General features: G+C 38.1%; 1 protein-coding gene across 7 annotated transcripts in view; it reads left to right on the top strand.

Moving 5' to 3' along the window:
* Positions 1-14,533: 14,533 nt before the first annotated feature.
* The window catches only part of Wdr17 (WD repeat domain 17), a 111,029-nt gene continuing 110,409 nt past the window's right edge, over positions 14,534-15,153 (top strand). For 3 of the 7 annotated variants that reach the window (XM_063234733.1, XM_063234732.1, XM_063234726.1), the window contains exon 1: positions 14,534-14,753. The gene's annotated coding sequence lies outside the window, so the exon portion shown is untranslated. Of the gene's footprint in view, positions 14,754-14,775; positions 15,101-15,153 lie in introns of those variants that run through there. The other 4 variants (XM_063234729.1, XM_063234731.1, XM_063234728.1 and 1 more) reach the window with 2 other exon arrangements.

Here is a 15,153-nt window from a genome sequence, read left to right as displayed (position 1 = left end):
TAGAGCAAATTAACAATGAAATGGTGAACTTACAGGCCTGACTGCAAACAAGTCTTCCATAAGCATATGGAAACCATACAGAAGTAGAATTAGAAGAGAACTTAATGCCAGGAGCTAGATAGAATAAAAAATGGGGAAACTGATGCATGAAACCCAGGTTGTCAGGTTTTTAGGCAAAAGCCATAAAAAGGCTCTCTTTTCTAAAAGAATATGTGCGCTAAGGATTTTGGGAAGAAAATAGGAAGAAGAAAGGAAAAGATAAGAAAGGGGAATGAGGTATGGGGCCGGGAATGCTTCCATAGAGAGTATTGCCATTGATATAAAATAAATCAGATTTGAATTTGTTTAAAAATAAGAGAAATAAAATGATTCTTGCTTCCTTTATTCTTACGATGCCCTTACATTTCATCAAAATATTTAGAGGATGATGAAATTTTTGCATGGCAGTAATTTTCTCTATGAAGGCATCTCTGACACCTCAAATCCCCTATCATTTCTTTCTTTTTTTTTTTTTTTTTTTTTGGTACCTGGGATCGAACTCATGACTGCATGCTTGCAAAGCAGGCACTTATGCCACTGAGCTAAATCCCCAGCCCACCTCTATCATTTCTAAGACCCAACACACAGACTGTGTTGCAACATTACATGATGTAGGAGTTGTATTTTGCTGTTATCATTTGATTGTGATATTCTTAACCCTAAATATTAATCCTTCTGAGTTAATTATCTCAGAACCATGTACAGATCTATATTACAGTCAAGAGTCAAGAGGTTTGTAAAGTAAAGGAAGAATAAATGAATATGATAGCATAAAATCAGTGTGGATTAAAAACAGAACATTTTGCATTACATCTTCAAAATAAGCAAGAGGTTCCTTCACAGTATTTCCAGTATGTTATAATTATGTAATTTTACAATGTTAGGTCCTCCAGCTCTTATTTTTTATTTATCTATTTTTGAGACAAGATCTCACTATGCAGTTCTGGATGGCCTTGGGCTCATTTTGTAGACCAGGTTGGTCTCAAACTTGCAATGATCCTCTTACCTCAGCCTCCTGAGTGCTGGGGTTACAGGAGTGTGCCACCATGTCCAGCTCCAAACTTTTATTTTAAAGTTTTTATAAACTATTCCTGGATGAATGTGGACAAGCTTTGTGAGATAATTTTTAGAATAATCAATATAAGAAATCCATTTATGTATTTATGTATGAATGTGTTATGGTCTGTGTCTAGATGCCCCCAAAGTCTCAGGCACTTGTAGTGGGGCTTTTCAGATGTGACTGGATGTAGAGAGTGTGATACTGGTATTAAGGATGTGTAATCACTAAATCAGTCCACTGATAGGTTTGGCATAGTTCTTCCTAGGATTAGGGGTGTGAATGCCACACCCACTCTAAAATAGCCTGCATAAAATGTAAAGGACAGAAAGAGGTCTACTGTGCTCTCTCATCTGCCTCTTGCTATGGATCATTTCTCCTCTGCAATGCCCATCTGCCACAATACCCTGCCTTGGAGTCAATTGACTATGAACTGAAACCTCTACAAACTATGAGCCAAATAAACCCTTCCTTCTTTAATTTGAGTGTCAGGAAACAAGACAAGTTTCGACAGTATTTATCTACTTTTGGTTTAATCCAAAGAGATAGCTGGCAACTGAAGGAATGGTGGTGTGGCCCACAGCTGTAGTTTCTGTATGGCAATAATATAAATCCATTAACCAGTCATATCCAAGCACATCAAAGAACACTGAACTCTCTTCCGCTAGCCACTTCATAACATTCCCCGGACGTTGCCTATTTTGCCAAACAGCAAAAAGGATAGAAATTTCTGTTGTTCATTCTGTGTAAAAATCATGCTATATTCTATGATTTACAATATCTCCCCTGTTGAAAAACAAAGCTACTAAATTCTAAGTATTACTCATCAACTCAAAACCTAAACAATCAACAATCTTTGTTTTTCCAAATGTCAGAGGAGACCAAATTTTGTGATATATCAAATTTTCTAACATTGGACGGGAAGTCTAGTGGCAGTCCTTATAATCTGTAATATCACAGAAAGCGAAAGGTAGCAACAACAAAAAACCACATACATATAAACACAGCTATCAGTTTGGTGGTAAGGATATCAAGAGCCCATTCCTAAATTTCTGCTTTTGCTTTTGCTCTTTGTTGTAGTCAGGGGTTGTGCACAGAGAACAATTAGAATCAGGACATGGAGTTTATAATATTATTTTTATAATGGTCACCAGGAGGTAACACAAGAAAATGTAGGAAATCTATCTGTAACACCAAAGACATACAATATTTAGTCAAGAGCCTGAATCCCACAGCAGTGTCCCACATGAGTCCAGATGAAAACCCAGAGCTCATGACAATGCCTCCCATGAGTCCAACTGGAGTCCAGAGCCCACAAGAAGGACTCACACCAGTCTCTTTTTCAGATCCGTGCTGCGAAGGCCCAAAGGTCAGCAGTGCAAGTCAGAAAATCTATGCCAGCAGGGTAAAGGAGCTGTGCTGGCGGGATGAGGGTTTTATGCTGGAGCCCAAAAGTCACACTCACAACAAAGACCAGGGCTGTCCTAAAAGGCACCACAGTCATCCTCAGTGACATGGAGGCTCCGAGCTCCTCCGACAACAAGCACGGTTGGGTACATGCCAGGGAGCCAGCATGATGAGTTTATCCTAGAGACCAAACAATAAATGCCTTCCCTCCAGAGCCAAAAAACAATGCTTGATGTGAGGACCAAAGCTTTTCCAAGAGAATATAACAGCTCAAACAGCAACTCATAAAAAGACCCAAAGGCCTCAATGCAGTAACGCCCTCCTTCTCCTTCTCCACCTGTTTATGCTGCCAACTTCCCTCAGGTGGAGCATCTTCTCTCAGTGCCATGCTGATATAATCCAGCTGGCGTTAAGTTGACCACCAGTTCTTATTCCATAACCCTCTTCTACCTAACAGTGTTCTGTAGTTGACACAGCTTGCTTCAACTCTAAGCACTTGTCAAGAAGAAATGATTTTCCTGAGTGGTTCCATGACAAGGCAACCATACCTTATGGTTTTACATAGTCTCACTGTAACATTGCATACAGTCTTCTCAGCTATCTCTTGGGTTTTTCTACGTTCCTTTTCTGATCCTTTGGCTTCAGAACCAACTTAAAATTTTCTGATATTAAAAGAGCCACTGCTGTTGCTGCCCTAAAACAGGCAGGCCATCCTTTTGCAGCTATGTCTAGTTTGCAACTTAGATATCCCACCAGCTCCTTGGTGAGTTCCTGGTCTGGTGTTCAAACACCAAAGGCCATGCCATTTCTTTCACTTAAGTATAAAGTGAAAGTGTCCAATCAGAAAACTTAGGACTGGAGCATCTAGAGCAGTCAATGTTGAAAATTTGATGTTTTTAAATAAATAATAAATACCAAAAATCCAATATTTTTTTCTGCCTTTTTGAGACCAGGCCTCACTATGTAGTTCAGGCTGGGCTGGAGCTCACTTTGTAGCCCAGGCTGGTTGAACCCACAACAATCTTCCTGTCTTAGCCTCTTGAGTGCTGGAATTACAGGTGTGCACTACCACATAATTTTTTTCCTGTTAAGTATTCATTGTTTAATGTAATAAAACTCACAAAAATTATAATAAATAGTTCCCCAATAAAAATATTCTAAATAAATAGGGGTCTGATAGACCCACATTTATATGCCTTGATGATAAAAATGAGTCTTATGCTCCAAGGGGTACAAAAACCTTGTGCCTTTAACTTATCAGTAACGGGCTGTAGCCCTTTTCTGACCTCTAGTCTTAATAGGTATTGCATATGGTAAAGGAACAAAGTGGGGTCTTTAAACAAAGTGGGGTCTTTAGATCTGCATAGGGCTCCTCCTAGTTTTCCCTTCATGGACCATACCATAGGATTTATCTCTGTCTCCACTACCAGAATGAAAAATCCTGCTTAGGATACTTGTAAGTGATAATATTTACATGAAAGAAGGCCTTATCCTGGGAGGAGAGCAGGACGCTCAGCTGTTATAAAAAAAAGACGTGACTAAGAGGTCATCCCAGGTACAACAAGTGGCTATGAAAAATACCTTACCACAGTCTTTTCAGTCCCACCTTTTATGGTCATACTGTTTGAGGAGGTTGGTGTTTAGCAGTGTCATGATTACTCAGAGCTCCTCCACAGAGATGACTGTGCTATGTGTGCAAGGACCTTTCAGTCCTGTTGCACTAGCTGGTAAGATGCATTTGACCCTAGAAACTTTTTTTGTTTTTAGAACAGTCTGACTTCCAGTAATCGTCGGTATAGACGGGGCATGGGTTAAGCAGCTTTTTGTAGTAGCAACCTTTGCAACAGTTCCTCTTGAAGTACTCAGCTTCTTACAGCAAGAAGGAGAAGCATGTTTTGTGATGCCTTTAGAATCTCAGGAATTGGATAAAGGAGGAGTTTTGGTACCATTTTTGAGTCAAAATACCCAATACCCAAAATTAAGAAAAGAAGAAGTTATTTAGCTCACAGTTTGTGGAGGTTGCAGTTCATAATTAGTTGGCTCCAAAGCATGGTGGCATGGCGTAGGAGTAACAGTTCAATTGGCAGAAGACAGCAAAAGCAACAGGAGCAAAAGGTGGGGAGCAAGTCTCTTTTCTTCCCTTTCGTGGTAAAAAGGCTACCACTCCCGTGTGTGGGTGTAGCACTCACATCTTCTCTGTGACCTCCTCTTGCACAGGCTTAAGATGTTTACAAAGTGAGGGCCTTGGCCCCAGCTGAGTTACCTAGTGAAGCTTCTAAACTACTCATGTTACAAGAGTCAGCTGTAACAGTCCACTCCTTGTTAAGTTGGCAACCAGACACATTTGTTTAAACTGGTCTCTAGACACAAAGACATGCTTATTTTTATCATTTCACAACTTGAACACTACAACAGGCTTAACAATCCTTAAGAACTAGTTTTAAGGCTATCGATATTACATTACATTACATTAAAACCATTATATTCTTTCCCTGGCCCCCAAAGACTCCTGCACAGCCTTTTATGCAAAAGGCATTTAGTCCATCTCTAAAGAGTTGCCAAAGCCCTAATACTTTCAGCATTGCTAAAAAGTCCAAGTCCCAAGTATCCTCCAGGATATACAGCAACTCTTAGCTGCAAGTTTCTGTACAAATGAAAAGTTAAACACTTCCCGCATTTAATGGCACATGATAAACATTTTCATTCTAAAAGTTACAATTAGGGGGATACAAAGGATTGGTGGCAAAGCAAGTCTAAAATCCAGCAACCCTGTATTTCCATGTCTAGTCACAAGGACGCTCTTTAGGCATTTTTACACCAAAAAATGATCTGAACCAAAATCACTTTAAATCAAGCTAAGGTCAACCTATAGGACTAAAACAAGCTTACTTAAGCTAGAAATGAGAAGTTGAGAACGTACCAAGTATAAATCTACTGGTACATCTTGCCCTTTTAATGAGTCCTAGGGATTTATTAAAAGAACAAAGCAAGAGAAAAGAAAGATTTTCCAATTAGATAGGTCAGAAGTTGTCATAGTGGTTATGCATCATCTTTTGCCACCTGGCTTATTACATCCCTGGACTTCAATGTCCATCTTGTTCTTATGAACTATTGACCTCAGATTCTTATTTATTTGACAAAGGCTTGGTCATCCTAACTGTATCCTGACTGGACCCAGTGTCTCTCCAGCTGCCTTCCATCTTCTGCCTAACTTATCTATCTATAATACTAACAGTATGAAAATTTTAAAGTCTGAGTGCTTAGCTTTTGGATGATAGTGAAAAGCACATTTAACATTTAATCTGAAGCTGCTTCCCTTCTATGTGATAATTTCTTTTCATATAAATCCTTCAAAAAGTTTCATTAGTGGGTACTAATGTGCAGTGTGAAGGGATAGATAAACCAAATACACTGTACTTCTGCTGTTGCTTCCAGAGAAGCAGTCTGTACCATCCTGCAGGAGGAACCATGACTATGCTTTTAAGCCAGTGACCACAGAAAATTGACAAAGAATGGGAGAAAAATTCCCAGGTAGGCAACCAGCAGGAACACAGTCACAGCACCAATAGAAGAGTGTGGTTTGGAATTCCTTGGTTTTGTTTCAATGTAGAATAACTGTATCAATATAGAACAAGCGGTAATGATCACTATGTCAATTCATCATTATAAAAGTAACAAGTTATATTGACTGCTGGTCTGCATGACATTTCATGAACCAGCAAATAGGATCAAATAAAGGGACTAGATTTAACCCTGGCCTGACAAAACAAGAGATTTCTTATATCTACCCATACTAACTCAATTGAGGATACAATAGTGTCATCTAGTGGTGATTTAAAAAATCATTCGAAGGTTAAGATTGTCCAGTGAATGCAACTTACGCTTTATTTCAGATAACATTCAAAACCTTTTTAAAACTCCATACCTTAACCAAGCATCTTTGTAACTCTTAAGAGTTTAATACTTTTCTCATTAAAAACTGGGGGCAAATGAAAAATATGTAAATTAGTCCTCTATGTTAAAGATTTGACGCTTTCAAAACCAAACAAACAAAACATCCTAACAAAAGAAGATTTTGCTCCATTTAAATTCAAATACCAATCTTGCTTTGACTTACAACTGCCTAATTCCCTCATATGTGCATAAAATATTTATAATTGAGGCAGTGGAATAATGATTAAACAAGAGGCCTCTCAAAATTTAAGCACGTTTTTTAAATAGAATGCAAGTTACCATTGCATAATGGAAATAACTATACTGCTGGGTTTGGGCCAGGAAACTGCAATAGAGACATGAATGAAAACTCAAGAGACAGACAATATCTTTGCAGAGGGTCAGGTACTTCACTAAAACTATGCTCCAAACTGACTCAAACTCCCAAATTTATTGAGGAACAACCAAGCCATACTATTGCGCTGAGCGCAGGGGTTTATCTCAGGTTAGCAAGGTAAGGTGACAGGTTGGCTGAATTAACTTTTTTCTAGGGAGCTTCCTTGTTTTTCCCATAAGATCCATCTCTACTCTAGTTTGTAATACACCCTGTCTTCAAAACATTCTTTCACACAGCAAAATAAACCACCAACAGAGTAGTGAAGAGACAACTCACAGAGTAGGAAAAACCTTTGCCAGCTGTTCCTCAAAGGACTATTATAGAAAACATATGAAGAACCCTGTCTTAATTGCTTTTCTCTTGTTGCTGGGACAAAATACCCAACACCCAAAATGAAGGAAGGTTTATTTCTTACAGGTTGGAGGTTTTGGTCCATACTCAGCTGGCTCCAAGTGGCAGGGTAGCATGGCAGGCCACCATTCATTGCTGATTGCAAACAGAAAAGCGCAAACTGACAAGAGAGAGAACACCTTCTTCCCACTGTTACAATCTATACTGGCTCTATCCCTAGGTGGGTATAGCACTCACACCACCAATCCGAGTGCAAGACACAATCACAAATGCTAGATTTGGTGGAGTTCATAATTGCATGAGGGTCGGGGGCTCCTGACATAAACTATGACAAACTCAAAAAAAAAAAAAAAAACAAAAAAATCAGACCTCTGAAATGTAGAGACCCAATCCAAAAATGAGTGTCTCAGATCAATACAAACTTCTCAGATGAATAAGTAGAAACAGAAAATAAATATGTGAAAAAATGTCCAGCGTCACTGATCATTTAAGAGATGCAAATTAAAACAAAGCTGAGATTCCATCTCACTCCAGAAAGAATGGTTGTCATCAAGAAATCAATCAATAACAAATGCTGGAGGAGAGTGGGGAAAAGGGAACACTTCTCCGCTGTTGATGGGAGTGTAGACTGGTGCAACCACACAGGAAATCAGTATAGAGATTTCTCATAAAACTAGGATTGGAGGTCCCGTTTGACTTAGCTATTATCCTTCTTGGTATCTTCCCAAAAGAATTAGCATTATAATACAGTGATGTGTGCACCTCCACATTTATAATGGCACAGTTTTTAATAGCTAAATCTTAGAAACAGTCCAAATGCCCACCAATCAATGAATGGGATAAAGAAAATGTGGGGTTTTTTTTATGCAGTGGGTTATAATTTTGCCATAAAGAAGGATAATTCTGAGATATTTCTAAGCAAGTTGATGCACTTGAGACTATACTCTTAAGTGAAGTAAATCAGACATATATGTGTCAGTGTTGCATCATTTTTCTGCTGTGAGAAAATGAAAGTATAAATAAAGACCAAAATATATAAAAGAGGTTGGGAAATGGGAAGAGAATATTCAAGTGAGAAGGGGGACAAGGGAGAGGGGAAGGGGAAGGAAGGAAGGGACATCAAAAAATAATAGAAGAATTGAAAACAGAATTTTTGTGAATAAGGAGAAAAAGAGGGATTAAAGGAAAGGTATGGGAATAGGAAAAAAAGAAGAATCAGATATATTATGTAAAGGTACAAATTCCCTATGATAATGTGATCATTATGTATCTCTAATAAAAGATGTAATTTTAAGTATCAATAAAATTAAAAAATGCAAAAAAAGGAAAATATGTGCTATATTAGATAATTTTGTGCTCAAAAAATATGCTAAACAACAACAACAAAATGATATTCCAGCTCCTGGGAGTTAGCAATCTTCTGTCCCACCGGAGTAAACCTGAGTAGATACGGAACCCCTTACTGTCTCAAGGATTTCTACACTATACAAAAACGCTCTAGCAAAAAAAGCTATAGACTACTTATAAATGAATCACTAAGGATCCTGTCTTTTGATAAACCTCTAAGGTTAACCTTACTAATAAAACATTACTTAATATAAAGCTTTGAAAAGTGAAATATAGCAGTCTCCTTAGTAATTTTAAATAGTAAAGTTAAAAATTCTATCTTTCATTTAAGAAAATAATTTAGGTGAGTGATCTATATAGATATTTACTGAACAATCTGTTTATATTCTTTAGCCCATTTTGTCCTTTTGAGGAAAAGTTAATTTAAATTTTAACACCTTCAGCAGAGAATTTGGATCACATCCTTATTTTTTAATTCCCTTAAAAGCAACAACAAAATCAACTGGTGGTTATCTGACAGGAACCTCATAGTGTAGAGAAACAACAGAAACAATAACAACAACAACAACAAAAAAAAACAGATGAAGCTTTTTCTTAATTTATTCTGTTTTGCTCTTTTGAAAAATTTCTATTCTAGGTAATGAAATCCATCAATTCATCACTGTCATCCAGGGAAACACAATATAACATATTACTTTCATATTTTTGTAACTATGTATTCAAAATTCCCCCTTCCCCACCGTTTCTGTTTGGCAATATTTCTGTGTACTATACAGAATACAATAGAAATACAAAGATAACATGGAAGAAATCCTCTGAGGTTTAATTTTAAATCTGCTCTCACAAAGCATAATGAAAGGGAAGTGAGCCATGCTCTAAACAAAAATTTTTGGTGGCTAGGTTTCTTCTTATGATTTATGATCATAAGGTTTTAAAAGTAGGTGAAAAATTAAATGCCCTTCAACTTGTCACTAATGATTTAAACTATGAATTAAATGTGTTAACAGTGCACTTTACAACAAAAAAAGGCTTACCTTAGGAACTCAAAGTCTCCTGAAATATATTCAGCAAATTGCTCCATGAGGGACTCCCATTCATAGCAACATCTTATTTTGTTTTCTTGACAAAATGACCTTAGTCATTATTAGAGCCAGAAATATAAACTTTGTTTTTCCTGGGCTTGGTCTCTCTTGCTGTGTCAGTATATTGGGTTTGGCTTTGGAGAAGCTTATTGAAACACATTCACACACACACACACACACACACAAACAAAGTCTATATAGGAGAATTTTAGACTTAGCGAGCTATAATGGCCTTCTTAGACACAAGTTACATGTACTCATATCAAAAATTTTTATCTAGAGTATAATAAACTAAAAAAGAAGCTGAACATGGTCAAGTTATTTTACTAATGTTTCTACTAACTACTAATACACAAAATAAATATATGTTAAATGGGTAATGTATTTTCATAGCTTCCCTTTAATCTGATGGGATAACTGTATATTGCTGGGACATTTGGATATTAACTGTCAAAAATTAGTCAGATGCCAAGTTCTAATAGTTAATATGGATATAAAATGTACATACTGTGAGGTACAGTTTGGGCACCAACATGATGGGGACGAATTTAGAGTTGCGCAGTAGAGAATACCTATTCTTTTTGCACCCTCAGATCAGAGATGAGCAGCACATTTTCAGACCTTACAAACAGACAGATAGGTAGATAAATAAATATAGGTGGAGCTAAACTTAGAAAAACCACAATGAATTTTGCATCCTTGTGTTACATTTTTAGAAAAATTTAAGCAATTTCTAGAGATATGCTAGTAATATTTAACAACCAGAACTCTGAGAAAACAACTGCACATATATGTACTTAACAATTGTTGATAGCATGTCATATATATATTATACATAATTCAATATGTACTATATTTTATATTCCACATAGCTAATCTCCATGAAATGTTTTTGTATTAGTCAGTTTTTCTTCTCTGTGGATAAATACATCAGAAAAAGATGTTACAGGAAGAAGGATTTATTATGGTTCAGGTTTTCAGAAGTTTTAGTTCATTATCAGATAACTGCATTGCTTCTGGCACCAGATTGAAGAATGAATGTTGGGAGCCATTGAAACTGGAAATTGAACACATGTGCAGGGCTGTGGCATGGCTATGGTGTGTCCAATCTGAAAAGAAAGAGATGCCTCAAAAGACAAGATAAGGTCACAGCGGAGGATACCTGGCCCCAATTCTAGTAACTAAATAAAGCCTGTAGTTGTAGGCATTTCACTCCTGTAGGGAAATAAAACATGGAATCTTCTCCTAAAATACTTACTCTAAATTAACATAAGATAGTTCTCCTAAATTAAACATAATATATTACTTGGAAAAGTATTTGAACCACTCCCAAGGTCTGTTCAGTTTCCTGCGTTTTCCACCCTAACCCCTCCCTTGCTTGAAAAACTAAATATGGGCTGCCCATTTTATTTGTCTTTGTCACCAAAGTCTCAAATTGTGCAGAGGGTTTTGATCCTCCCGGAGCCCTAAAATCATACCACTTGTCTCATTTATTTAAGTTTTTGCTGTATACTCGTTTGGGAGATAGGGGGTCTAGGCTTGGCCTCAGATAATTGAATAAACTCAGGGCCTTCACACTGAGCTACATCCTCAGTCCTTTTAAAAATTTTTGTTTTCAATTTTTTTTGAGACAAGTTCTTGCTAAGTTACTAACTTGTCCATGCTGGGCCTATATTTGTGATCCCAGAGTGTTGGAATCGCATGCATACACCATCATCCATTGTTTTTTAATCCTGCAGAGCTCTCAGGTCTGCTGTTACCTCCTTAATAACATGTAAGAAGAGTTTGTATCTCTCACGTAAGATCTGATATCCCTGAGAAGGGTTAACACCAGAGGCAACACAGAAACATCATGGTAGAAAATGTGGCAAAGGACAGTTGTTCAACCCATGGCAGTCAAGAAGCAGGAAGAGAGACAAAGAGTGAGTGGAAGGAACCAGGGACAAGAGGGTCCCCAAGGTCAAGTGTCCATAACCCATGCCCTTCCACCAGACCCTTCCTGTTACATTTCCATCACTTCCCCATAATGTCACTACATTATTGCTTACATCACTGGCTTAATCTAGAGTTGGAGTTGGAGTCCTCATGATCTAATCACCTTCTGATAGCACCACCTCTAAACACGAGACATTTGGGAGACATTTTAGATTTAAATCATAACAGCATTTATTAAATTTGCCAAATTTTGGTACTTGTAGACAATCTATGCTTCCAAATGTGTATAATACTGACTATAATTTCATTTGATGTTTTTTCACATTAATAAGTGATACAAATTTTTAAAATGTAGGCATACATAGATCTCATTTTATCATGAGCAAATTCTATGCAGAATTAATAAGTAATTTTGGGGATATCAGAATGATAGTTTCTTAATTTTGTGCTATTTATAGTACAGCAGTTATAACACATTTTAAAAGTTAAATTGTACTAGTATTACCTTTTTTCTTAAATTTATACCTGTATTATAAACTATAGACCCTAGGTCAAATCCAACTTAACTTATGATTTTATGTAAAAAGCTTTTTGAGACTTAGTCATATTCACTAATTTATATATTGTCTGTGATGGATTTTATACTAGAGAGTATCTGTCACAACAGAAGTAATACTTGTGTCAGAGACCAAATGACTTATGAAGTATAAAATATTTACTATCTAGATCTTCACAGAAAATGTTTTCCATGTCCTGAAAGGTGAAATTTATCCACAGAACTTCAGTGATAGTGGAAATGTTCCTTATTTGTCATCATTAATAGAATACTCAACCAGCATGTAATTATTGATTACTTGAAATGTGACTACTGTGATTGATGAACATTTTAAATTCTATTTCACTTTAATTCATTTAAATAACTACATTTTACTTGTAGCTATCTTATTAAACAGCTTAGGCTAGTCATTCAACAGAACCATAAACTAGGTCCTAACTTGTAGAATTAGCTGATTTTCAAGGAAAAATGTGCCCACTATCCTCAGTTTCAAGGTACCAGTGTGATGCAACTAAACACATTGGAGAGAAATGTATAGTATCACGTAGTACTTCTGCTATACACTGCAATACCTACGTAAATAATCTCAAGTACTGGATAAGCAGAAAATATTGAGAAATAATTAATTGATAAGCTTTGAGTATTTACTTTACTTTTTAAAACTCTAATTATAATTTCATATAATTTAATTTTTATGACTGCTATGTTTAATAACAGGCTGAAAAAATCCCAGAAAGCAGGCTGTTTCTCTTAAGCCAGTACAGCTGCAGGATAGTGCTGAATGAAAACACTATGCTCTTTTTTTTTTTAATTATATGTGAAACAAGTTTAACTGGAAAAAGGTAGTAAAGAATTACCAAGGTAAATGAAAGAGCAAATAAAAAGAGTGCAATAGCTTGAAACTCAATTAGTAAAAACGGATATTTTTACCAAAGGCAAGTTATTTCTACTTGGGCAAAGGCAAATGCGTTACAGAAGCAAGGACCCAACCCAGCAAAGATTTGTAAGTTAGGGACGTGTGTCTTTGAGGAAATTTAAAACTGTGAATCTTCTCAATTTATATGCAATTTTATGTGAATATATGAAAAAATTTTCTCGTCATAGAAGAGGTGGGTGATAAGGCAGGTTGGTGAATCATGGTTTTGAGAATTTGAAAATTAATGTTAGTTTCATTCAAAGACTCAATAAACACATTTGTGAATTCAATACGAGTAAAAATCCTAAATCTATTGGAAGACACATGTGCAGAAGTTAAGACTATATGATTCCATTCCTTTTTTCTATGGATGAAGTCCTATATTTATTAAGTCTAACAAGTCACTGTTAGAATAGTAGTCTTACTGAAGTTTCCCTGGGTGTACTGGAAGAAAACTTTCTCCCTATTCCCTTTCATCTGAAATTGCCTTCAATAATTTTTAATAACTCTATTTTAGAACTTAATAAATTATTGAATATTTAGTTGATGCTTATATTTTGTGTAGTAGATTATACACTAATTTATTCATTTACCTAACAAGCATTTACTGAAGGCTTAGTACTTATTAGGCATTTGTCAGAATATAGCAAACAGAGTTGTAAGAAATGACCTTAGTCTATTGCTCACAAGAAGAAACATCTTTTGACTTTAATTTACAAAATCAAGTAAGTGCAGTGGTGAGGAATGGCCTTTTCAGAGACTATGCTGAAAAAAAAAAAAAAAAAAGAGAGAGAGAGACAAATCTATTGCACAGGAGGTTAAGAGCTATGTCTCAGGAGTTTCCCTGGTAGACACAGACCATTAATTTAAAGCTACTTAGGATTTGGCATGTAATTAAAGATTGATGTTTTAAGTAGGCCACATGTCAAGCACATGAAGTTGTCCTATTTGTGTACAGCGTATTGAATAAGGGCTGTAGATAGGATGTTTCAGACATGAAAAAATCTGAAATGTCAATATCAAACATTACTGTTCAACCAGATTCCACAGGGAAAATGTCAATTTTGCATCACTGAGAGGCCAGACTAGAACTCGATTAAAGGAAGCAATCTCTTCCACTGTGTCCTCCCACAGAGAGAGCTGAGCCCAATCAGGCAGTTAGAAGCGCAAGACAGGCAGCATTTCTGCATTCACATTCCAGGCGATGGTTTAAGACGAGGGTCCTGAGGAGGTAGGATGATTTATTTGCCTCACTTTCCTAGAAAGTAGAGACAGGATATGGAATGTTAGGTGGCGCGAACTTCCGATCTCATTACCGACCGAGATCTGAAGCCTTATCCCAGCGCCTGGAAACCTCGTCTTCCGGGCTGCCGCCGCGTTGCCAGGTAACCATTTCTCCCACCCACTTCGAGTCTCCAGTGGTCGCGAGCTGTTCCCACCTCCTCTTGCCAGTCTCTCCAATCAGCGACTAGGATGATTGTCACGTGGGCCGCGGGGGCGATACCTAAGAGCCGCCCCCTCCCACGGGGCGATGCGGTCCGGTTCAAGGCGCGCGCTTCCCGCCCCTGGGAAGGCGCGGGCCCGGACGCCCCGCCCCTGAGAGCTCAGGCGAGGCGGGGCGAGGCAAAGCTGGGCGGGCGGAGCGGGACTCTGAGGCCGCGCGCGGGCGGAGCTCGCACTCCCGCCACACTCGCTTCAGCACCGAGCGCTGTCCGCAGCCGAGCAGCCCACAGGTAAGGAGCCCGCGAGCCAGCGGGTGTGAGAGCCCGGCAGTGTGTTTCCGGAGCCGCTGCGGCGTCGCGTAGGGGGCTCTGCTCGCCCTGACACCGCCGCGTGCGTGCTGTTGCGCCCGGCGGGGCTCTGCCCACGACGCGAGGTGCCCGGTCGGTCGGCGAGAGCCCCGCGTCGTAGTCACACACCTGAATCCCACGCGGCGTGTCTGTGGGTGAACTGCCACAGGAATGTGAAACAAGGCCACTTCCAGAAACCCCGATCTGTGCTCTCAGTACGTGTGGAGCCTGGCTTGTCATTCTGTTCACGGCGCCTGTCAACTGCTTCTGCACAGATTAAACCTTTGCAGGTGATCTGAATGTTAGGGCTGCTCTAAGAAAGCTTTGATGAAATGTGGTCCAG

Source organism: Cavia porcellus, unplaced genomic scaffold (genome assembly GCF_034190915.1).
Source record: "Cavia porcellus strain 051 isolate PalLab524CR breed Dunkin Hartley unplaced genomic scaffold, mCavPor4.1 scaffold_24, whole genome shotgun sequence".
NCBI lineage: Eukaryota > Metazoa > Chordata > Mammalia > Rodentia > Caviidae > Cavia > Cavia porcellus.
Note: the sequence above shows the minus strand (reverse complement) of the source record. Positions and strands in the feature narration are given on the sequence as shown.